The following is a 27,317-nucleotide window of genomic DNA, read 5'->3' on the forward strand; positions in this document are numbered from 1 at the left end:
TTTTAAAAAATTTGTGATTTTTTTCTCTTTCAATAAAGCACATGATTTTAAAAAAATTATTTGCTTGATTAACTTAATTTAGCCTATTTTATATTTTTCCCACACTGGTTAATTTCTATTTAATATTCCCCACCAAATTATAATCTTCATGGGCACAGCAATACTCATAAATGGTTTTTAATAAGGGTACAGAAATGTGTAGTCACTACCTAGAAGAGAGTTGAATCTGACTAACAGCTCTGATTTTCATTCTTCAGGCAGTATGTATCACTATGATTTTAGATATTCTATTACTTTATCTTTTGTTTTCTTGTGTGTCATTTACCTAGTTGCTATTTCACATCCATTAAAAATGAGTAGCATGAAATAGATTAATTTTGTGATATTTCCTTTTAAGAGTGTTTGGTTTTATTGGTGATCAAAGTAAATAAATTTTAAGTCATAAAGATTAAATATATATGTATACAGACTATCCCATTCTTTTTGCATTTATTAACTTTTAACATAATTCAACTTAGTCATTCATCAGAATGGAATATTATTTTGCATCAATGGGTATCAGGACCTACAATGAAAAAATAGTTCTACAGGACAGGAGGATCAAATTCCTCACATGGTAATTTTCTTAGTGGGGGTTGGGAATTGTTATGGCCATATTGGTCAGAATTGCCATTTGCTTTTCTATAAGCTAGGTTTTCTTTACAAAGCATATAAGGTAAATCAAATAAATATCAAATGCATCTTTTTTCCTTAAAATGAAAACTTATTTATAAATTATTATTATTATAGCAAGGAAGTTATTATAGACAGTAAGCCTTTTGCATATTATAATTGGTTAGATATTTTGTACTTTATCAATACACAATTATTCAAGGCAAAAAAACATTTCATTCTTTGATTTATTATAGATAAACAAATTTATTTTCTCTTACTAAGAAATTAAAAAACAAATATAGGGGAAATGATCAGCTATAAAAGTACCACTTGTCATTCTATATCAAACAAATGAATTTAAAAAATAGTATTTTCAGGATATAAGTGTCAATGTTTCCAAATAAAAATTCATAGAAGTCAAATATATTGTTCTTCCCCAGAAATCTTTGTACACTCATCAAAAATAGCCTGAGATTTAGAATACTGTAGAAAAGAAAACAATCTCCTGGGACAAATTCATTTCAGTAAATATATGTATGTATAGAAATATACACATAAATATATTTATATTTATATGTTTGTTTATTAAACATATATTTACATATAGGCATATGTATATTTATATACATAGATGATATTTTTGCTTCTATCTCTGTAAGGATGCTAGTTCTGTGAATTATATTTATTTCTTTGTGACCATGGTTCCTTTTTACAGCAGTTATATTAAAGCATAAAAAAGAATTAAAAAAAAAGAAGTGAAGAATAATAACTAGTATGGTATCTTTAAAACAACATTCCTTTAAAACAACATTCCTTAAAATATTACAGCAAGAAAAAATAGACATATTTTAACTGAGGTGTAAAAGAAATAATACTGCTTCTCATAAAAAGTTTGATTCTTTCTTAATGAGGAAATGGATATGAAGTTGACATATTCAGTCAAGAATACCTAAATGGAGTCACTTTAAAAATATCCTGAAGTAATGTGGTTTCCTTCCTGATCTTTACCTAGTTCTGATGAATTCAATGTAAATAAACATTTTCTTTTTAAAAATCAGCTTCTTCCTTAAGGTGACTAAACTGTGAACCTGACCTTACTACAAAGTGAGATCTGACCAACTCCGACCATTTTCATGGGTCAGTAAAGATCAACTGATGCAAGATGACATCTAGAGTTAAAGATGATAATACTTTGAAGTCAACTATATTTTTACAAAGCCAAAGCTACAGAGCAGAGTAGTATGACAAACTACCATTTTTCAGATGTCCACATTAGTTTGTTTATTCAGAAGCCATCAGACATTGCACACATTTAAAAATGTACTTCAGAGCTAAGATAAAATTACAGGAAAAAATGCATCTCAGAAAGTGAGTCTTTCCTTCCTATTAGATGCAGATATATCTAATTAGGCAGAAGCACAGCAGTGGAATTTTGTTGTGTCCATTACATGTTTGAATTGTGAACAGACCATCTATGAATTCATCTGAGACTGAAGCTTACTGCCAGCTGGTGTCAGAAATGGAATAGTTATCAGGCATTGTATAGTTGTCAAAAATAATAGCAAGGTTTAAGCATCATTGACCCTGGTCAAATTTGACTGGTTATTTAAAACAAAAATAGTAGAAAGTGGTGTTACTGATTTTTAGAAGCAATCGGTTATTAAAATGCAATTCCTAATAAACCTACAAGAGCAAATTGCTTCCCATTTACTGTTGATAAATTTCCAGATTATAAGGAAATTTTGCATAACAAATATTAAAAAATCAGTTTTTTAAAGTTATTTTAAGAAATTTCATGAAGCATTAGTTTACCCTGGATACTCTTATGTGGGGTGTTATTATCAAAATGGAATTTGTTGTCATAAAAGACAACAAACTTAGAGTGGAAAAAATATTTTGTGCAAATTATTACTCAATCTTTACTAGATATAGGTTACTAATTATTTCACTGCTTGGGGTAGAGAAGTGTGATATCCTTTATCTTTTAGAGCTAATTAGTGTATTTTGTGGAAGTGCTTTGTAAACTATCTTTAACATACTACTTCAATATTATTTATTTTATTTAAAGCATTTGTTTATTAGCAAGTGTGAATAAAACTCAGATGACAATTCCAGATTGTTTATCAATACAGCCAATGTAATAAATATATTAATTAGCACTTGGGAAGTGCACTTAACAGAGACTAGTAAACAGACTCAATAGGCGAGTTAGTGAAGAACATCTAAATAACTTCATCTTATTTTTCTACAATAATGACTTTTTCAATTTTTGTTAGTTATGTTTCTATTTTCCTAGTGGAGTGATCATCTTAAATTTGAGCATCATCACATGAACTATGAAATTGTCTAAAATGTCACAAAATATAGAATGAAAACGACTTTCAAATCTTACTCCCATTACTTTAAAACAAATCTTTACCCCTATTGTCAAAATATTGGGTCATCTATTTTACTCATATCATAAATGGAATTATGAGATTAAATATGTTAAGAATCATTTGAAATTGTTCCATATCAAAGACAGCAGGTTAATTATTTTGATTTATAATAGAAAATGTCAGGATTCCAGAAGTTTACAAAACTAAGAAATTAATCATCAAGTTAAAAAAATGAAAATTTTGACCAACCTATAACTATAGTTACACACATGTAAAAAAAATTGAGAACAAAGAAATGATAGCTAAAGGTTAAAATTTTCAGTAATTATTATTCAATATCTACTTAGAATGACTCATATTAATTCTCTTTTCCAGAAATACTGAGTCTTCACTTTACCTGCTTCAAATATGAACAAATTTTGGTGAGCAGAGGCCACAAAATCAAGTGTTGCTATGATGCTATGATTAAAGCTATCGTGTTTTCGTATTTTATCTATTACAGAGAAAAACTGGCTACTGTGTTTTCCATACCAGAACTACATTTTAAAAATGATGTGTAACAATAATGAGAAACAACCTAAAAATGTAGTAACATAGTAGATTGAATAAATAAATTATGACATAATCACACAGAGAAATATTACAAAGTAATAAAAAGAACAACCTAGTGATACATGCAATATGGGAAATTCACAAAGACAAAATATAAATAAAACAATCCAGATAAAAATACATATATACTGTATTATTCTATTTATATGAAATAAAAAGCTGTGTACTATGATGACAGATGTCAAGTGGACAAGAAAATCTTCTGGGGTGCTGGAAAATTTTATATTCTGATATTGAGGTAATTACACATGTATATGCATATGATTACATATATACACATGTGTAAAACATTCATCCTAATGCATGCTTTAAAATATTTAATTTTTTTTTACATTCTTATAAAAAAAATCCCGAGGATCATCTTTAATTTCTCAGAAATGGTGCTAAGTGGATTTTTAAAAAAATGAATTAAAGAATATAATTGTGAAGTTTGAATTATTATTATTATTATCAGATTATATATTAAAATATAAGTAAAAGATGAAATTATAAACTAGGAACTCAGCAGCATAGCTTTACAGAAATAATAAATTCATGGGGAAGTTTATAATCAATTATATATATGCATGGGTATATATAAATAATATATGTAATGAATACATATGTGTGTATATATATGTGTAAATATGTGTATATATGTATGTATGTATAGTCTTTTCCATGTGTGTCAATTAAGCTCAGTTCCCTTCTATATGTTTCTATACTGATAAATTTTTAAAAAAAGGAAACAGAATATTTTCTAGCTGTGCACAAATGACTGTACAGGGCAAAGGATCTTCTATAGAGGTAGGGATCTAAACTGGAAGGAAAATCTGTGATCAAAGCCAACTCTCTAAGCACAAATGTTATTACCATGAGCAAAAAGGACAATTTTTACCCAAATGACACCATTTTCTCCTGCATAAAACAAGGGAGTTGGAGAAATAACACTAAATGATCATAGTTCTGTGATCAAGCAGTCAATGGATGAGTGCTGGAAAAGTTATTTTGAACCAAACTGTTCAATGTCCATTAAGCTAGCTTGAATCATAATAGTCAGCATTATGTGAAACAATAAAAATAAAGAAATTTTATAAGATGTATTTTATGCCATGTTCTCATTTATCTTTCAGTTTATTCCTATCAACAGAGATTAGAAATCTAATTTTTAAACAGTTTCCAACAACTGGTATATAACACAGTTCAAGCTTCATTTTCTACAAGCATGTAATATGAACAAATTCTAAATTTTAGAGTAAACAGATACCATAGCCTAGTGGGAAACACTTGTTTCAAAGCTGTTAAGAGCTTCAGGCAGGAGTCTGAGGATTTGCTTCTGTGAGATTCCATAACAGAGCTCGGCACTGGATGGTGTAGGTGGCCATGGTGAAAACTCACAACATCTCTCTCATTCTTTTAGCACTTCATCTATAATAATATCTATGCCGAGAAAACAAATTTGTACAATTTTCTGAGAGAGATGTCATCCCTGCATTATGCTATCCCATGGTTATTATTTTGAACCACTGATGTGCCAAGAAACCTCGCATTAGAAATGCAGTCCTTGGGAGTGGTATGATAACATGACTGGTATAGCTCTATATCATGTGCAACCAGCAAAATGAGAAGTTATACTTCATTTATGTATTATGTGCCAAAATGCATTCTACTGTCATGTATAACTAATTGGAACAAAGTGAAAGAAAAAAAGAAAAGAAAAGTAATCCTTGTTCATAGAGATTATCATGTATTTTTCAGGAGAAAACTATGACCAGAATTGCTTTGTTGGTCATGGCTCTTTCTTAACTTAGAATAATAAATCATGAAAATTACTGTATGAAGGGCCTGCATCCCCCACTCTTCTCTACATAGTGGTGGTTGATTTCAGTATTTTTAGAATGCTTGTTTCTTCAATTGTTAGAGACAGAGAGAAAGGTAAAGAGACAGATCAAGGTAGAGGGGAGTAGAAGTTGGAAGATTATATTGAACCAGGGAATTAAAGAACTTTTGCCTAATGAAAGCTCAGAGATTTATGATCACTGATCCACAAGTATTTCAATGTCATTTTGCTTTTCTAAGAGAATTAATGATAGAATTTCAAAAATCTGACCTTGGAATATCTTGGATCTTGAGGTCCATGATCATTAAATACTCAGTGCAACAGATAACAACACAGGCACCATTAGCACAAGTCCAAATCCTGACATCAGTACCAGCACTGGAACTCAGGGATAATTAATTAAGCACTCTGAGCTTCCCATTTGTACAATGAGATACTGCCATCTTTCCCCACCTTTCATGGTTGTTTAGAGGATTAAGTGAGAAGAGATATAGGAAACTCTGCAGAGAATCAACCCATGCATCAGTCTGGTCACATATAATCCTTTCAAGATCAGGAGTCAATCACTCGAGAGAACGTTGTAGACAGGATAGACAAAGAATTCCATCATCATATTCATAACCAATGATTTAGTTTTCTAATTATTTCAAAGGTCAAATTTTTAAAATTTCTTTCAGCAACACACTTAAAGAAGCAGATTATTGTTGAAATACTAAAGAATTGATTATGATAAATCTCTGGGCTCACATAAGGTAAAAGCTTTTTATGTATTTTGATTCATGGTACACAAATGGAGTACAACTATTGTTCCTCTGGTTGTACACGAAGTAGAGTCATACCATTTGTGTAATAACACATGTAATAGGATAATGATGTTTGGCTCTTTCTATTATCTTTCCTTCCCCCACCCACTCCTACCCCTCATTTCCATCTACACAATCCATCCTTCTTCCATTCTTCCCCTACTTCCCTCCCATTATCTATCATCAACTACTTATCAGAGAAATCATTTGGTCTTTGGTTTTTTTGGGATTGGCTTATTTCACTTAGCAGGATATTCTCCAACTCCATCCATTTACCTGAAAATGCCATAATTAAGTCACGATAGCTAAATTGTGGAACCAACCTAGATGCCCTTCAACAGATGAATAGGTGGAGAAACTGTGGTATGTGTGTATATATATATATATATATATATATATATATATATATATATATACTGTGGTATGTATATATATGTGGTATGTATATATATATACAATGGAATAATTTCAGCCATAAAGAAGTTAAAAGCATTTTAATTCCCTGGTTCAGTACAGTCTCCCTCTTGCCATTCCCATTCTTTTAAGTATCACTTTGCCTTCCAGAAGTCTTAGAAAAGCTTCACTATTCTTAGCTGCATAGAGAAGTCAATTTCAAACCTAAATAAAATTGGTTAAGGAGGACAGGTATTCATCTCTTTTGGACAGGTATTTATCTCTTGCAATCATATTAATGACAGTACTTTATTGTGGTTGGGTGCTTAAGTAGCTCCAAATAGAGTATGTGAATGAAAAAAAAAAAAAAAAAAGTAAATCAACTTCTGGAAAATCATCCAGAAATACAGGTTGAAGATTACTATCATTTGTATAAGAGCCCTCCAAAGATTCATTTTTTAGAAGTTTGGTCTACACGGTGGCAAGACTGAGAGGTGGTAGAACCTTCAGAAGTTAGGGCCTAATGGGAGCTCCTTAGGTTTTAGGAAATGTGCCTTTGGAGGGATTGTGAGATCCCAGGTCCTTTCTCTTTCTCTCACTTTGCTTTCTGATCATGAGGTGAATGAGTTTGCCATTTGCTCCTGCCTTGATATGGTGCCTCATCACAGACTCAAAGCAAAGGCAATAGTCAATTAAAGACTACAATCTTTGAAACCATAAGCCAAATAACATTTTGTCTTTATGATTTCATTACTTCAGGTATTTTGTCATAGTGATGAAAATCTGTGTAATGCAACTGTCACTGTTTATAATCTGAACTGCAAAATAGTTAACCAGTCTTCCACAGTTTAAAAAATTGACTTATATCTTACTCTTGATATTTTCCTTAACATTATGGGACGTAAAGAAAATATAAAAAGTTCCCTCCTTCTCGCTCACACTCTCTCACATACACACACACAAAAAAAACCACAACTCCACTTTGTGAACATTCACATACACATTCTTTTTCCAACTATAGCAGAATAATTTTGCGTGCTATCAGGGAGTATATAATGTAAATGGAATGAAGATTGGTTCTATACACCCAATAATCAATTTTACAAACCTCCTATAAGTTTTGGTCAGTTGTAATTTCCAATACCTTAATGATTCTACTACCATCTAAATAGAAATTGTCTCTAGTAATCATAAGCATTAATTCCATTCATCTGGTAAATCCAGTAATGATATTTCCAATCCAATTTAAAAACCATTAAGATGTAGTGACTCTTAAACCCATTATAATTTAGCAAAATTTAGTTGAGAAGAAAACAGCTGTGCATCGGGACATCTGGAAATTACTTTTAATTGCAATTTTCTCAAGTGAGAAAGGAAACACTCTACCTGCAAAATACTATTTGTATATCTAAGCTTCATAAGAGTTAGTACAACTTTTGCTTTATATATAATTTCATTTTAGGCTACAGTCTCATGATCAATATAGAATTCTATGTGTTTTGGCACTGTGGTTTTGACCTCTAGTAGTTTTTCTTTTTTATTATTTATTCATGTTTTTGTTCTTTTTAGTTATACATGACAGTGGAGTACAATTTGATATATTTATACAAACCTAGAGTACATCTTATTTGAGTAGGTTTTAAGTTGGAAAATGGAAATTTTAAGATATTTGATTACTGTTATTTACTCATCTAAAGTAGAGAATTAATTTTATAGATAAGGCTCATTATAAAAGTGGAAAAAACGCAAAAAATACTGCATTCATATTTGGAGAACAAATTTCATAGGTAGATAAGACTCATTCCAGAAGTTGAAGATATGCAAATGCTATTACATTTGTATTTAATGATTTAGATATTGAAAATTAAAATAAACTCTAATAGGAAGTGGTTTAAGACCTTGGATTTCATCTAAGACCTATTTATTCAATAAATCAATCCTTGATCTTGAACCAGGAATATTGGACTACTGATTACTAAAATCAATTACTGCCTTCTAGTAACAAATTTGGTTTCCAAATTAAATCTGTTGGCGTGAAAATGTGTCAATAGAAAATGATATCATTCTATAAATATTCTGAACTGATTGTAACTGTTTTGTCTGCCAAAAATACAAATCATTCTTTGTTTCTATATCACTATTGATTCATTTCCTGACAACTGAAGATGTTTTAGAAATAGCTAAATCACACATCAGTAGAAATTTCTTATGTACCTTTTCAAATGTCCAGCTACCTCAATTTATATTAAATTGACTATTGATTAAAATAAATAAACAAACAAAAAATCCTCTGTAGAGAATATATGAGTGGACCCTAGGTGTACAGAAGAAAGAACATGTGATCAGGTTGAAAGTCAGAGCATAGGCAATAATAATATACACATAATTTTCAAAAACTGCAGCATTAGCAGAGAACTCACATCTAGATTACTTAATGAGGAAAGTAATTGAAAATCTCTAGATTAAAGTTTTTAGGGCTGGGAACATAGTTCAGTGGTTGAGCACTTGCCTAGCATGCAGGAGGCCCTGGTTTTGATACCCAGCATGGCAAAAAAAAAAAAAAAAAAAAAGGAATGTTTTGTAAAAAGTAATTTGTGAGTGACATTTCAAGTAGAATCAGAAAAAAAGTAAAAGCAATCTCTCGGTTTGGATTGCAGAACATTCTATTATTATTTAAATATTTTTGACATACCATGTATATTGACTTATACAAAAAGCAGTTTATTAACTCACAAGTAAAACAGGCATATTCTATAATTTTTAGCACTGTGACCTTTCATACACAACTGTCCATTCTTCAGGAAAGTGCCCAGTTTAGGACAAAATTAAAAACTAATTATCTTTGCTAAGGATGGGTTAGCTTGGTTATTATTCTGATTTGTCCAACTGAATGAGCTGACCTACCCAAACTGTGCTTTTTAAAAAAACATTATACATAAAAGAACACTGCTTCTGCCAAAGAAACCCCATCACAGAGCTTCCAGTAAACAAGAATGAGTGTGTTCTGCTGTGCTTGTCTTTCTCTGTAGAAATATCTGGGATTAGTGATGTGGAGCACAGAAGCAAGACGGATTTAAATAAGGAAAATGACTATAGGCACCTGAAACACCATGGATCCTACAGACTGGACCAACATCATCTCTTTGCCACTTTCCCTGCAGTTCTTCATAAAGAATAAATGAAAGCCTATCTCAGAGCCCACTGTATAAACTTCCAGTACGTTATTTATGTAGGAATACCAAGTAGAAATTAGTTGCTATAAAAATGTACCATGTCATTAATCTCAATCTTATTTTCTATTTTAGTTTTTAAACTGAAGTCTACAGAAAGCCCATATATTCCTCACATTTATATAAAATAAGACAATCACTCCTTTCATAATCACTGAAAATAGTAAAGTGGGCAGTCTTGTGAAAGAAATTTTTTTGCAAATATTTTCAGGCATTCTTGTAGATACTGACCTCTTATCAGTGAGAAAAATGGAAGGTAAGGCACTGACTGCTTGGTCTTTCAGTAGTTTTAAAGAGATGTTAGGTAACATTTCAATAATAGCAACACAGAGACAATAATAAATTCAGCAAATATTCATTTCTAAGGTAATTGAAGACTCAAATATTTTCTATGTTAATAAATCTCAAACTCAATAATAATCAAGAATCACTCCACAAACATGTCAATGACTACTAATTAATGCCAAATAATCCAGTGCTTTAAATTATCCAAATCATCAGATTTGATGTGATTTTTTACATCAATTCATATATTGGCTAACTCTCAATAAGAAACTTGAAGTTTTTTCCAGACTAATATGGAATAAGAATAAATTTAGAGCCAACCACCAGACTTTCCAACTTAATGTTCACAAGACAGATGTTTCAGAAACATAGGTCAATGAACACACCTTAATATATAAATAAGGAAAAGGGAAAAGTATCTTACAGCATTACAAAAAGGACCTTTTCAGATCTCTTCATCTTGACTTTGAAAGAAGAGTACATAGCATGACAGAAATCATCATTCTTAAATATATAATAGATGAGGTTACTTATAAAATGAACCCTACCATGTTTAAAAATGCTATCAACTAGCAATATTTACTTTATGATATTACAATATTTACTTTATGATAACTTAAAAATTAAACCAATCTAACATGAAAAAAATTGCAACAAGTGCAAATCAATCCTTTATCTGAAAAAGTTTTAAAATCAGAGAATATTCTTTTTACTCAATAGTGATTGTTTTTAAAAATCAAGGCACATTTTAAAAATTATTTGGCTATCTAATCTATAGTTATATATTAGCTGCTTGGAAATATGTCTGTTTTTCAGACATAAAAGAATAAAAGAATAAAATTCAGTAGTTAATTCTTTAGAAAAGTCTGATAAATTCAAATACACATTCTAATTAATGTTCTAATGTTTTAGGATTTATTATACTAAAGAACTGAGAAAATATTACTATCAGCAATTTATGTGAAATGCATTACCTTTTTATTTTAGTACATACTTTCTTCAAAACAACAAAGGTTGGCATCTTAACATGCTTTTCTTATCTGCTTCTGTTACTGCAAATTCAAGATCATCTTGCCCATACTAATCTTTTATGGCCGAGGTCACTGAAGTTGTGCCAAAATTCAATAATGATGTTCAATCTAATGTAGCAATGCACTTATCTCATTGCTGGAATGTAGACCATTTAGAGCAAAGCACTTCATTGAAATGATGAAATGCTCACCTAAAATGCCCTCTTGTAAACATTTCTCACACATTAAAAATTGTAGATAAAATAACTGCAGTGTTAAAGCTTGCTCTTCTACATGGAATAAAAGTTGATAATTATTTAATGCCTCTTTTAATTGGGAGAAAGAAAGTATTTTATGTGCCTGTTGTATAATTGAAAGAAACAACAACAACAAAAAAACCCTCTCACATTTAAAAATGATAAAGGTCCTTAATTTAAACTGACAACAACAAGTGAATTTCACTTTTTCTGAGAGTGAATTTTACACATTGTAAAATGGAATCAGTGTTAATATTTCCAAAAGAGAATAAGAAGAATAATGAATGAAACATTATTTTACTCTTCACAAATAGGAAAAATTCAACAAATATGGTGAATTTTTAAAAAGCAAATGTGTTCCTGAATATTAGTTTTAAAAACGTTAACAGAGAAAATGTAATCAGGAAAACTAGCTAATAATTCTGCCAAAAAAACCTATACTATGGAAATATTCAGTTACAACTCATGGGCACAGCAAATGAAAGTAACTTTGTTAACTATTACAATAAATAATATAATTTAAATTGTTCTCAATGTTTACTTACTTTTACCTCAACTCAAAAATATTTATCAGTAATCATGTATGCAATATTTTTTTCTGAACTCACAAACATATATCAATGTATTCTAAAAGTTCTATTTTTAGTTGCATTTACTTTGCTATGGCCTGTAATTAACAACAACAACAAAAACCTATAATTTTCAGTTGAAATATTTCTCAATAAATTTTAGAGATATATTCTACCAATTTCAAGTACTAAGTAAAATGATTATTTCAAAGTAATCAAAAACAAAAACAGTACGAGAGCTAAAATTTAAAAGGAAATAGAATTCAAATATAATTTTAGATGCAAATAATTTTTAGATGCAAATCCTATTTTTTCTGCACCTGTTCCATGATAGTAAATGTAAAATGTTTCATTTTTAATTCAGATATTGAAATATGTTAACTTCTTTTGAATTAAATAACAAAGATTACATTGAGAATTCAACTATGAACTCACCAAGAGAACCTATCCAGGTAAATTTCTATAAATAGCCATTCATAACTTCTATGGATTTTAATGTTGACCAATGTGATAATTTCAAATGTCTTATACCTCAATCTAACTAATAGCAAGTTTTATACAGTATTATAATAATTCTGTCCACTGTACTATAAAAAAGTATATATAAATTATGAATTCACGTACATACACTTAAATTGGCCTAAAGGGAATCAAGATGCATTTTCTAACACATAAGTTAATTTTCACTTTTTTCTATCACTTAAATTAGCAATATTTTTAATATACAGTGATAAATATATGATAAACATACCTGTTTAGACAGGTTTCTCTTAAAGGATAGTACATTTGACTTTCAACAACATTTTAAAGAGAAACATGACTAATTTTAAGTAGAGATAAAAGTTGCACTCTACATTAGAATAGACACATAAGACCGGATTCGTATTTAAGATAGCCATAAAAGGATTTCTTTAAAAAAAAAACAGAGCAACTGGATTTTACTTTTCTACTTTGAATTGAGTTATCCTGCAGTGCACTTATTTGTAATACTGCTAAACATAGCTATATAAAGTACAAAGTTGTTAATATCTAATTACCGTAGTTTTTCATTGCAACTTGTGAATTTAACTCTTAAAACCCTGGAGAATAAAATAATGTACTGATTTACTTGACAAAATTCACTGATAGTAATGTCAAAGTTAATAACATTTCCAAAAATAAGGTATAAGTGACTTTGAGCTTCAGAATTTCTTTCATGAAAAATCATCTTTTTATTGCAAGACAGTAATTAAATATAATTATTTGAAGTTATTCGGTCATGTTTACATACCAAACATTTCTATTAAAACATTTGCTAGAAATAATAACAAGGAGTTAACTATTATAAAACAGAGGTTAACTTTTTTTTTTTTTCAAATCTCAAATGCCAGGACGTTTCAACGTAAACAGAAACTCCATTTAAGAAAATGTTAAGCTTAATTGTGCGCACAAAGAAACTTCTAGAAAACTTCATTACTTACTGTTCACTGAGTATTACTTACAGAGATTAACAGTTTTTAAGAATTCATCTGTTATTTATCCCGAAGTGTTTTGAAAAACCTTTTCACACTGTATGCTCCTCAATGAGATGATCACCCCTACTCTGGTCTGCTGAGAAAAACAAAAAAATCGATGAATCTTCTTTAAGATTGTTCTTGTTCTAATGTATTTTAGGTGACAACAAGCAAGGAATTCATAATGATAAAAGCAACAATGTGAGGAAAAATTTTAAATGCTTGTTTCATATTTACTGTATAAAGTCATTTTGACATGCCTACACAACTGGTTGTGGCAGCTTTCAGACATGATTTCTAATCAAAAAAAAAAAAAAATTGCTTCAGGTTCTTTAGAGAAAGCTTGCCGCTGGGAAGTTGATTTTGGCCAAGAGCCAAAATCATGTGCAAAGGGGCCTCATTACAGATTCATGGCAGCCTTCAGCACTAACAAAAAATGTGACCCAACAAGCTACATCAGCGACTAAAATTAAAAAGTAAGAGACAAAGACAACTTGCTTAATATTCCTTCTAAAGCAACATTAAACTTTTTTTGGTAATTAAACCCTTGTTAGTCTAATGCAGTGTTCCTCTGTCCTTAAATGATTGTACAATTACTCTTTAAAACTTGTCAATTTCCCTTCTAAGTAACACTTTCTTTCTGTGACAGTTTACAAAGATTTCGCTATATAATAAAACTCTATATCCACTGTAATCGGTTCAACAGCAGAAAACAGAATCGTAAAAATGCAGACTACAGTATTCCTTTAAGATTTAAACAAACAAACAAAAAAATAAGCAAACAATAGTCAGTCTATTTTAAACTTCTACAGAAGTGAACACGCACCCTCTAAACTTACATCGATTGCAACTAACCAGTCCCCTGCCCAACTTTCCCCCAAAAAGGAGATTTGATACATAGCCTTACCTAGATGTCTTCTGGCTTTTTTGCAGATCAAAAAGTTTCCTGCCTAAGCACACAGATATTCTTTCACAAACCATAAAGGCCCTTTTATGAATCCAGTACTGTAACAGGCTTGCTTTCCACACCACATTGAGAGCCCAGTGCGTCAGCTCTCAAGATAAAAAACATTGCTAATACACAATTCGTGGGAGAGGTTGTGTACTGAAGAATTTATCTTAATGAAAGAAGGAAAAAAGAAGCTTTTTCTTTTCTCTCTCTCTCTCTCTCTCTCTCTCTCAATCTCTCTCTCTCCATTTTTTTTTTTTTTTTTTTTTTTTTTTTTTTTTTTTTTTTTTTTTTTTTTTTTAATAGCAAAGAGGGTGCGGTCAGATGTTAGGTTTTGCCTGAGAAAAGGGCCCTACACGGCACTAGTACCTAAATACTAGCAGAAGCTGCCTGGGAAGGGAGCCAATGGAAGGACTTTGTTTGACCCAGCTGCCAATCTCCCCTGAAGCCGTGCGCCAGACTAAACACTCACACTATTTTAACTCAAATCAGGCTACAGCAGCTGTTTGCTTTCCGGCTCTGAGCTCTGCACCCACCATGGCCTGCGTAGTTCACCCGAGAGCTTTGCTAGCTGCCTGGCTAAAATCTGTTCCGGGATGGGATTTGTCATTGGAGAGAAAATTTTAACCCTATTCCTCATAGTAAAGAGAGACTGTGTGGTGTTCAACGTTTGGGAACTGGTCACTCAAGGATAATTTTATCATCTTTTAAGAGTGATATTTTAAATTATGTAGATTTGGGATTTGAAGATAACAAATATTCCTCATTTCTTTGAAATTTAGTCTTGAATTCTTCTGATGTTTTCAAATTAACTCTGAAATAGTCCACGTGTGTAGCAATAACAAGGTCTCTACAATATACCTTTAAGAACAAAGATGGCACCCTTTCACCCCAACCCAGACCTCACCACTGCAAGAGCAAGAGGTGGCATCACAGAACCAGAGTCTCACATCATTCTAGGATTTAATACAGTCTCTTGAATGCCTTGGAATGTTCCTTCAGACCCAACACCTGAGCACACAAGAAATTTGTTTTCCTTATACTAAAAGGCACAAGTCATGCAATTTACCCTCCCTGTTTCTAAGTCTACTTAGTTATTAGACTGAATGTGGAAATAACACTCTGAATTCTAAAATATTAAAACATGACCATTGTTGATATAAAGTGAAAAGGAAACTAGAAAGTTAGAGGAAGTACCATTTGTGTAATAATCAGAATTATCTGATTTTAATGGGAGAAAGATATCTGATCATTAGAATCCTATTGCACTCAGATACAAACCACACGCTGTGCATGTGGAGAAAGTGTCATTCAACATGTGGAAAACAGAGAAACTTTGAGGCGTGCGATGACATGGATCATAACCACGCACTTTTACTCCTGACCAATTTTACTTATTGCAATAGGTCAGTTGGGGAAGCCAGCATCTTTCTATTTAGGGATTTTAGTTTCTGTTGTTGTAATGAGTGAAGGAAGACATTAGTTTTTTAACCTAATTTTAATCTGTCTGTGATGAGCAAAAATAGAGTATTTCTGAAATATTTGAAAGTGTGTACACAATTTTTTTTCTGAAAATGGTTTCTTCTGCTTTAAGAAGAGAGTTTATTCTGTTTCTACTCTTGCCCCAAATTAGAATTCTGTTTTATCTTAGAAACTAGAAATCTAAATTACATAAATTGTAATTTTATAATAAAATGCTATTTCCTCAACTAGGAAGTGGCAAAGATGATTACAGAGATGATGAGCCATTAGATTTTTATGGGTGCACTTAAAGTGAAAGACCCAGTTCATTACAAATGCACATCATGAAGACATTGCATAGCACGTGAACTACTATCCTTATTCTGAAACAATATACACATGATACACGTGTAAATCCAAAATATTCCCATTGGATCTGGCTTTATATGTAGCAGTGTGTGGTTTGATGCTCATAGTACTTAAAGAATAAATGAAATGATTGGAAATGGGTTCTTTTGTGCCTTTTCCTTCATTCCAAGAAAAAAAAATTCACTATGCTGATCTAGACAGTCCATTATAATCATCCACTAACTACTAATCTAGTAAAATCACCATCATTCATGATTACTACATGAATCTCTGAAGTCACTATAGAATGGCCAAATGGCAGTTTCATAGTGACTTTTGATCATCTTAGCAACTCCTTCCTTTAAGCTGCTTTCCTATCTTGTCCTTTGACATCCCATGTACAATAGTGAGCTCATGTCACAAATGCTGTGGGTCACAGTGTCCTTCCCCAAATTCACATGCTGAAGTTCTTCAGTACCTTAGAATGTGACTATGTGGAGATAGGGGTTTTACAAACAAGTAATTGAGTTAAAAGAGGCCATTAGGGTTGGCCCTAATCTAATATGACCTGTGTCCTTATAAGAAGAGACCAGGAAACACTAGAAATGAAGACCAAGTGAAAACAGGGACCAAATGGCTGTCTGTAAAACTTGAAGAAGGGTTCAGAATAAACCAGTCCTACCAATATCTTGTTCTTGGACTTCAAGTCCCCAGAATTGTGAGAAAATAAATTTCTGTTGTTTAAGTCACCTAGTCTGTATTATTTATTATTTGGAGTCAACCAATACAATGGCTAAGTTCAGAGAAGAAACTGTCCATCTATTAGAATGCAATTCATTTCCATAATGAACTCCCTCTATACTCAAGTGTTCAATTTGTCTAAGAGAACATGTGATTTATGGAGGAAGTGTACCTTTCTCACATTATCCAGAAAGAAAGGAAACATATTGTAGGATTTGCTTTCCTTTAGGATAATCAAAAGTGGTAGTGACTTTTGATTTTGCAACACAATTTTGGTGCACACATATTTTATAATAAAGATCTGGTGATAGACAAAAACTTTACATGAATAAGTGGAAACAACAAAGGTTAATCTTCATAATTAGAAGGTTCCAATAACCTAAGCAAGGGGAAAAGACTTTAATGGAAGAAGGAAAGAAATGTGAAAACATTGCAAGGAAGTGTAGATAAAGGTAAATGAAGTAGATAAGGTCATCAAGATAAAAACAAGTCAAAGGGTTAATCGGAATATACATTCGTAAGAAAAATCTTTGTCAAGGGAGGGATACTCCATGTTTATATGCTGCTCTAGGAGTTTTTCTTTATGATAAATCCAGTTGTTTCATGACTGCATTTGACTTACATTTAACCTTTATTTGAAATCATTTCTAGTGTTCTTTGTATATTGTCACCTAAGAAACAGGTGAAAAACTGAATATAATGAGATAGTGGCTTTTCAGTTGGAGTCAATGAAATTTCCATGGCAAATAAGTAGTGTTTGAAAGAAAAGAGACCAATAGTAAACAAATACACCTGTCCAGAAGATGAAGGAAAAGTAATTTAAAGTGCCACCAGGGTATTGTTTTCCCAGTAGCAATGCCTACCAGCCACCATATGCATTTAGCTTATAATTCACCTATCTTTTCAAATATTCTGTTTCATGGTGACCATGAGTGAGGCAGTGGCCTGTGTCATGTGGTATTAAAAAACACAGCCTCTGTTCTCATGATATTGATAAACTAGGAAGCAAAGTGAGAGCAAAATAAGTTCTAAGAGAATGGCAGTGTGTTCACTGAGCACTTCAGAATGCCAAGGTGGCTATACAAGGTGCCAAGGTAACCTAGTGTTAGGAAAATATTCATAATTATCACATACTTCAAATACTTACAAAAAACAAATTACTTTCAAAGGTGCTATCATGTAAAATGCCACATTTTTGTCACAGTATAGCTATCCAATGTCAGTCTTAAAATGCCTAAAAATACATCATGGTATATTTGAATTACAATTGTTAGCTTACCTTTTTTTTTTTTTTTTTTAAGATATTTCCCATACTAGTTCAGACCAGAAAGGCCAGCAATATCTTGTAAAATTTAGCCCTTTTAAATAAAATCCAAGGTAGAATCTTTATGCATGAAAACCCATTATTACTCCAAAGGACACCAAAGTGGCTTCCCCTCGAAGGATAGTACACCAATAATAGCATAGTACTGTGAACACCTGCATCTTAGTGAGAATACACCAAAATCATTGAGAAATAATTTCAAATAAATGTAATGTGTAAGTTGAATGCACTCATGAAACAATGCAAATTATTATAAAGAAAATAATATTCAATGAGTCAATATTTTTCATGAAGATAATATGCAAAGAATTAAAATAAAACATAATGTTCAACTGTCAAAATAAATATGCCTTACTTTTTACTTGAGACAGCAAATGGAGATATACACAGATACATAAACACACATGAAAATATAGTGCATTAAAGTAATAGAAGTTCTGTAATCTTACTAAGCTAAATAATTTTTTAAAGTCTTCATACTCTCAGTATGAGGATTTTTATAACCATTCTTTATTCACTCCATTTTTCTGGATCTATAATACGCTTTTCTGAAGGAATCTCTGAAGATAACTATACATTTCATCAAATATATTTTATATTTTCAGAAGAATTAAGAACAATCTAAACATACATAGATACATAGGATAAATAGATGTGAATAGCTATATATCTAAATTAGTAATAATCTCCCCAAAAGAAATCACTGAAGTTTCACAGGCATAACGAACTCACATCAATTGTTCTATAATACTTCTCTAAAAAATAAAAGCAAAGGGCACTTCCTAATGCCAAAATGACTTTAATGCCAAAACTACATAAAGAAATTACAAAAAAGGAAATGTATAGATTGATAACCTTTAAGGAGATAGACACAAAACTCCCCCCAAAACACATTCACAAGTCAAATGCAATAATGTATAAATAAATTTTACACTAAGGACAAATGGTATTTATTTCAAGTATGTAAGGCTGACTCAACATTTGAAAATCAAAATTAAGTTTGATAATTGATTAATCAATTCACCATATCCACATACTAAAGATGAAAAATCATATGATCATACTAGTTGATATGAAAGACAGAACATTTGACAAAATCCAACACTTGGTCATGATAAAATCTCTAAGCAAACTAGAGGGTACTTTCTTCAAATTGAAGAACATCTACAAAAATTCAACAGCTACCATCATACCTAAAGGTGATGTAACATATGCTTTCCCCATATGATGGAGAATAAGGAAAGAATGTTCCCTTCCTCCACTCTTATTCAACATCATATAGTAAAGACAAGAAGGGTAACAAAATATACAATTTGTAAAGGAATACTGAAATTGTTTCTCTTCACAAAGATTTGATCTGTATAGAAAATTCTAAAGAAATTACAAAAAAAAAAAAGTGAAGAAGGTATAGCAAAGTTACAGGAGTAAGGTTAGTATAGAAAAGTCAATTGCTTTTCTCTTTACCAGCAATAATCACTTGAAACTTGAATCTAAAAAAAGTATCATTTATAGTAACATTCAAAAATGAAATACTTAGGTATAAATATAACACCTACATGTATATGTATTAATAACAGAACATATATGGTTAAACCTATAAAACACCAATAAGAAAAAAAAATCAAGGAAGATCTAAATAAATACATGTTCTTGTTCTTTTGGCTGCCTGGGCCTAGAACCAGAAACATGGTAGCAATGAATGCACCTAACATCTATATCTTGCTTGCTAAAACCATTCTCCAATAAAAGGAATGAACACTTCTTAGAGAAATGTTTAATTCTAGCACTTCACAAGAACATGCAAAGATGAACTTGGAACCTCTAGCACCAAACAGTAAGTAAATGCTAAAAAATAAATTAAATAAAGCAAAATATTGGTGGTATATCACAGGGACATAGTGACAACTTCAAGAGGTCTCAATGGCTTCAACTGGAACAATTTGAATAACATAGGTAGTATTGAATTATGAATCAAATTACAATATCCATCCTGATGTAAGTAAATGATTAGACAAAAATGCATAGAATAGACAAATACTTCCTACAGAAGATTCAAAAATTATATATGATATATATATATATTCCCATTTTTAAGAAGCTGGAACATAATTTCCCATTCTTTAGGGGTGAACCAAGGAGAGGGACTTCCTTCCAAAGAGTGCAATTTTGAAAGATAAAATTTGTAACTTTATAGTTGTCTTCCTTCCAAAGATGCAAAACTGAACTCTAAACATGAGAAATATATCAGACAAAGTCTAATTGTAGCATATATTATGGTTAATAGCAAACATCAAAACCATCAAAATCATTAGAAACAAGGAAAGTCTAAGAAACAGTCATAAATAAGAACAGTCTAAGGAGACATCACCACTGCATGGGATCCTGGAGGAACAACAAAAAAATGGCAGTCAGGACATCTTAATAAAGTGGAAACTGTGGTTTATAATAATGTATCAATTGTGCTTTATTAATTGTGACAAATCTATTTTATTACTATAATGAAAAACTAGGTGTTAGGTATATAGGAATTCTATTTTGAACTATCTTTGTAATAGCTTTATAAATGTAAAATTGTACTAAAATTGAGCCATGCATTTGTGCACACTTGAAATCCCAAAAATATTGGAGACTGAGACAGGAAGGTCACCAGTTGAGTTCAGTTTAGACATTGTAATGGGAACCTATCTCAAAATTAAAAACAAACAAAAAAATTAAAAGGGCTGGGAATATCACTCAGTGGTAGAGTGCCACACCCAATACAAAAAAAAAAAAAAAGTAGTAAAATTAGAAGTCTTTTTTTTTTTGGTGCTGGGGATTTGGGGATTGAACCCAGGACCTTGTGCTTGCGAGGCAAGCACTCTACCAGCTGAGCTATCTCCCCAGCCCTAAAAGCGTCTTAAAACATAAACTCCAAAACTATAACAGCAAAATAAGAAAAACAAAATGATTAAATACTTTATAGGTACATTACCCAAACATTTTCTTAAGTGTGAAAGTAAAGTTTAGAATGTAATTCCTGAGAAATATGTAATAGAATAATAAAACTATTCCCTTGTTTCATCCTACAGTGGTTTTATTTTTATTTTTTCCTTCTCATAAACTTGATTTTCTTTTCTAGTGTTTTAAATGTAAATGTTGCCCAGGATGCTCTCTTTCTCTCTCTCTCTCTCTCTCTTTTTTTTTTTTTTTTTTCCTTTTTATTACTGTACTTCCTTTGCTTGACATCTCACTGACTCTGACATTGGTTGATGAACTCCAAATTTTTAGCACAGACCCCTCTATAAGTGCCCAGACTATTTCCTAAATGCCCATAGACACCTGCTCTCCATTCATAAAACCAAAATCAGTCTTTTCCCTAAAATCAGCCCCTACTGTTTAACAGTCAACCATTGCCCCCAACACACTGGACTCAGAAAAGACCTCAAGATATCTAAACACTTTCTGGGGAAAACACTGGAACAAGCAGAAAAACATGGGAAGAACAAGTTCTCAAGTGGAGAAAAAATTAATCACAATTTTTTGGTTAAAACATCAAGATAGTGATAAAATTTATTGAAATGGAGAGTGGGTTCTCCAGAAAGAAGGTATAAATGGCAGATTTCCATTTTCATCTGGCCAGTTCATTCACCACAGCATTTTCCACACCATGAAAATGTTATCCTTCAAATTTATAATCTTCAGAAGAAATGTGAAATATGAAATAACAGGAATGAAAAATCCATTACAGTTCTCATGTGTCTCATCTATACTTCATAAGTCCCATGTGAAACATAATGCAAAAAACGCTGATAAGGTTTTAGTTATAAAACCTGATGTCTGCTAAAAACATGATTAATACATTCACCTTTTTGTGCAATGGTCTAAAATACAATGAATTATGATTTATAAGGAAAACCAGTACCATATAAAATTGGACAGATATGCAGGGATAAATCCATAACCTTCGATTGTCCTCTTGAAGAATGTGGCATCTCTAATCTCAAAAATAACACCATGAATAAATGTGAGCCACCATTAGGGACCTCAGTCAAAGTGCAAAGTATGCTGTTTGTCTTGGGAGATGTTCCACCTCTAGGTAAATTCACTTGATCAGCCCCCAGGCATCCAGCACCCTCCTGCTGCCCTGAGGCAATTCTAACTCTCTGAAATCCTCCACTTTTTCCTTCTCCACAAACAGTTTGGTCCTTTGAAATAAAACTTCCTGTCAGTTCCACTTTTCAGTCAAATCTCCAATTTCCTCAGGCTGGCTGATTTTGGCAGACCCTAAGCAAAATGTTAATCTGATAATCTGATTAAATTAATTCAATGTAAATTGTAAATGGCTAAAATCCTAAATTTCTGAGAGAATCTGAGTACTTGACAATCTAATTTGTAGAAGATACAAAGGAAATGTATTGAACCAGAAACCTGAGTGCCTTGATCACACTAAAATTTTTTTCTCTGGTCTTTCTCTTCCCTTTTTTCTTTCCTTTCTTCCCTTTGTTCCTTCTTTCCTTCACCTATTTCTCCCTTATCCCCTTCTTTCTTTCCTCAAAAGATGTTTATAACATCTGGGAGGCTGTGCAGAGGTTATATGCAAATATTATATCATTTTGTGTAAAGGACTTGAGCATCCAGATAGTAGGAGACAAGAATTCAAGTAAACTAGTCCAGGATCACACAATAGATAAACTGTGTGAACTGCATGAACACATAAAAGAATGTGTACAATCTATTCCTCCAAGAATACTTACATATACATGCTTCTTTAAAATTAAGTTATACATGAATATTGATACTATTTTGTGTTTAATCTCCAACAGAAAGCTTGGGATCAGCAAGTGGAAATTAGACAAATCTGAAGTATCACTATGCATGGAAAATTCTGAGGATATCTTGCATTAGTTCAGAAGAAGGCTGGTGAATGGAATATCATAGCCAGTAGAAGCAATAAAAAGTAGAGTTACTTCCAGGTCACTTTGTCTAAGAGGTAGTCCACAAAAGAAGTAGAGGTATGAGAGTCAGGCTTTTGAGTGACACATCTAGTGGCAACAATAAACTGATCAGAGAAAGACAAATTGGAAATGCTGTCTCCAGGAATCCTAACCAGTGGCTGAAAGAGAAAATGAGTTACCCTAATCACTGTAAAACAGAAGGAAATAATATAATACAGATTTATGTTATAATAAACCATTATGTCATCTAAGAACATAGTCCAACTCAATAATATTTTGTGTTATTTCTATCAAATAAGTCATTTAGGACATTCCAAAAAACATTGCTAAACAGAATATCACCACCAAGTATCAGGCATGCAGGGGAAACATTTGAACATTTGTTCAACAAATAATGTAGCAGGAAGTTTAAAGTCTGTTTTAAACTTCTTAAGGTTAAAAACAATCTAGTAATACAGAAATATTATTATAAAGCATAAAATAAAGATATCTTTCATTCATTTCTCTGTCATTCTGTTCCTCTGCTATATCTACAAACCTGGGGGTGTTTGGAATAATTTTTCACTGCATGAATAAATACATACTCACTTGCATTGTTTTGTAAAAGAAACACACTAAAATTATATATCTGCATATGCACATATGTGGCTTTAATTTTATTGACATAGTTTTTCCTAAAACAAAAGGAGTATTACAATATATATTATGCTCTAACTTGATTCACTTCATTTTTTTCAAAATATAGGTCATATAACACTTTTCGAGTCAGAACATATAGTCCTCCATAGTTTTTTGAATATTTATCTCATATTCCATAGTTTGAGGTCTCCTAAGTCATTTAAGTATTCTAGAATGCTTGTCTTTTCCTCAGGCTGGATTTTTTTTACACAATTTGTGTATATTAGTAATTAGGGATCTAAGTTCTTACTACTGCTCTTTAATTTTCATAGAAACTCAAGCTAAGTCTAGAGTGTTTAGTCATGGGAACACTGTATATTTTTCTCTATTATCCAGCAGAAATAAGATACTGAGGAGTTGGAAAAGGTACTTCATCCAATTACATCTCATACATTTCTCACTGTATGTTTGAGGGGGTAACAAAGTAGATCTGAAGCCAAATGGCTGAGTTTAAAATACCCTGTGGACCATAGTTAAGTATGTAAAAAGTTTAATAAACTTAAATTTCCAGTTACTCTGGCCAAAAGTTTATATTCAAGAAATATTAACTGACCATCTTAAAAGTAAATTCTAGGTATTGGGACGGGTGGTTAGGCAAAGCATTTCTCCGAGGATTCTAAGGAAAAACGAAACTTGCTGGCGTCAGAGCGAATGGGGTCATCCATTCAACAGCAACTACATTTCCATCCCTTTCTGCTTATCCCCCTTGGCACTAACGAGACCCCTGTGTACAGAGAAATTTTGCAGCTGGGGAGAAGAGACAAGCATCTGGCTGAGAAATAACACCACAGCTCAGAACAACTTTTGGCCTTCTATGTTGATCTTATTAAATTTCAACTGTTTCTTCTGGAAAAACAATTCACCAGAGGAAAAAATTATATATTACAAAAAAGACTTCTAGTGCCATGAGTAAAGCTTCAAATATCTTTCAGGTGGAGAACATATTCACCATCAAATAGAGACATGAGCTGGTATGGGAAGCTTCCTGGGGCTTATGTAGAAACGAGCATCATCTCCCTCTCTCCCCCACCAAAAGAATTGCCAAAGTACATTAACTATTTCTTTATAACTGACATATTTAAATAAAAAGAGAAAGTGATTCATCAGTTAGTATAGACATAGGTTGAGAACCTTTGTAAATAGTGTTCAGTGAAAACAAAATATGTTGCTGTAATAGCAAAGAAAAAATACCATCCTCAGTGAACATGGAGGCAGAAAGGCAAATTTTCTGTATTTGCAGGGATGGAGGTATTGTGTAGGAAGCAGAGCAAATCAGTTCCAGAATTTCCAGCAAAGTAAAATAAATGTATATATAATTTATATGTTATATACACAAATATATGTATACATAATTTATGTATTTTATATATATTTATATACATATGACTGGGGGAGAACTGGTTTTCTATTTGTAACTGTGAGCAAAAGCAATCAAAAACAAAACAAAACAAAACCTTGGAGATGATAAGAGACTGATATTCACATTATAGGGGTTGATATCAGCAGAATATTTTTAAAAAGTAATGTCTTTCAAAAATATACATTTTTCAACAAATGGTGCTGGCAAAACTGGAAATTCATATGCAGTAAAATGAAATTAAACCTCTATCTCTCACCCTGCACAAAACTCAACTCAAAATGGATCAAAGACATAGGAATTAGACCAGAGACCCTGCACCTAATAGAAGACAGAGTACGCCCGAATCTTCATCATGTTGGCTTAGGATCAGACTTCCTTAACAAGACTCCCAAAGCACAAGAAATTAAAGCAAGAATCAATAAATGGAATGGACTCAAACTAAAAAGCTTTCTCTCAGCAAAGGATATTATCAATAACGTGAAAAGAGAGCCTACAGAATGGGAGAGAATCTATTCCCACATACTTCAGATAGAGCACTTATCTCCAAAATTTATAAAGAACTTACAAAATTTACACCAAAAATACAAAGAACCCAATCAATAAATGGGCCAAGGAACTGGACAGATACTTTACAGAAGAAGACACACAGGCAATTAATAAATATATGAAAAAGTGTTCAACATCTCTAGTAATTAGAGAAATGCAAATTAAAACAACTCTAAGATTTCATCTTACTCCAATTAGAATGGCTATTATCAAGAACACAAACAATAATAGATGTTGGCATGGATGTGGAGAAAAAGGCACACTCTTACATTGCTGGTGGAGTTGCAAATTGGTGCAGCCACTCTGGAAAGCAGTATGGAGAATCCTAAGAAAACTTGGAATGGACCCACCTTTTGACTACTACCTAAAAAGGGAACATTAGCGCCGCCCCCGCCCCCCCCCCAAAAAAAAACGAAAAAAACAAAAATATACATTTAGTCACAAAAGTTATTTTAAGAGTTTGCATAGTGATTATAAAACCAACGCAAATGGATTTTTATATATTTATTTATTTTTTTTTCCAAGAATGACTATACAAATTCAGTTCATGTTTTAGAGACTTACAAATGGAAAGTACTGGTATGGGGATGAAATTCATTGGTAAAGTCATACAAGGCCCTAAATTCAATCCCTGTACCCAAAACAAAACAAAACAAAACAAAACAAACAAGCAAACTAAAAATGCAAAAGTACCAACAAAAATGTTTTGAATAGTTTTTACCCTGTGAAGAACATTATTAATTTAAGAGGGAACACAAGGTACAAAATTTACAGCTAACATCACTTGCAATATTAATGAAAATAAATACACTAAACTCTACACTGTCTTCAGAATCTTTGTATAAATCACATCTGTTCTAAAGTTGTAAAACCATGTTAGGTAAAAATTTTTGTGTCACCAATATACTTGAAAAATTGAATAAACCTACTATCTCCACTGACTTCAAAAGGAAAGGAATACACATGCAACATATATTGCTTGTATTTCCAAAATGATTACTGACTACCTTATATAGCACTTACTCTGATCCTAATTTAAGAACTTTTAGTTCAGAAGAAAGGTGCTAACTAAATAGAGACTTATTAGTTGTTTCTGAAATCAGATAAATATGAAGAAATATAGTTTATTCCTTCATGATATTGTAAACATACAGCATTTTCTTGGGCACTTGGTGGGGTGACATGGCACTGGGGAGTAGAGTACACAGCCAACAGTGTGACTCTGCTCATGCACCAGGAAGAACTCTGCATCTTTCTTCCTTTATTTTTCCTTTGCATTCTCCATCTATCACTCATTCTTTGGGACACCCTAGAGATGGCATTCTGAATTGTGTGAGAAGTAAAAAGAATCCTTACCCAATAAATATAGTTCTAAAATTCACTGTAGAACCAAGGCACTAGAGATTCTTATAAACTATGTAAAACTAACCTGCTTTTGTACATTTTAAAAAACCCTTTAAACATCAAGACATA

General features: G+C 31.8%; 1 protein-coding gene across 10 annotated transcripts in view; it reads right to left on the bottom strand.

The window, feature by feature from the left end:
- The window catches only part of LOC306638119 (uncharacterized protein), a 734,580-nt gene that overhangs the window by 333,937 nt on the left and 373,326 nt on the right, over positions 1–27,317 (bottom strand). For 4 of the 10 annotated variants that reach the window (XR_013757359.1, XR_013757361.1, XR_013757362.1 and 1 more), the window contains one exon: positions 13,492–13,600. The exons of 1 other annotated variant lie outside the window; for it this stretch is intronic. The gene's annotated coding sequence lies outside the window, so the exon portion shown is untranslated. Of the gene's footprint in view, positions 1–13,491; positions 13,601–14,410; positions 18,926–27,317 lie in introns of those variants that run through there. 5 more of the 10 variants (XR_013757358.1, XR_013757360.1, XM_079101234.1 and 2 more) reach the window with 3 other exon arrangements.

The sequence above is a fragment of the Sciurus vulgaris genome (assembly GCF_902686455.1).
Source record: "Sciurus vulgaris genome assembly, chromosome: 10".
NCBI classification, from domain to species: Eukaryota; Metazoa; Chordata; class Mammalia; order Rodentia; family Sciuridae; genus Sciurus; species Sciurus vulgaris.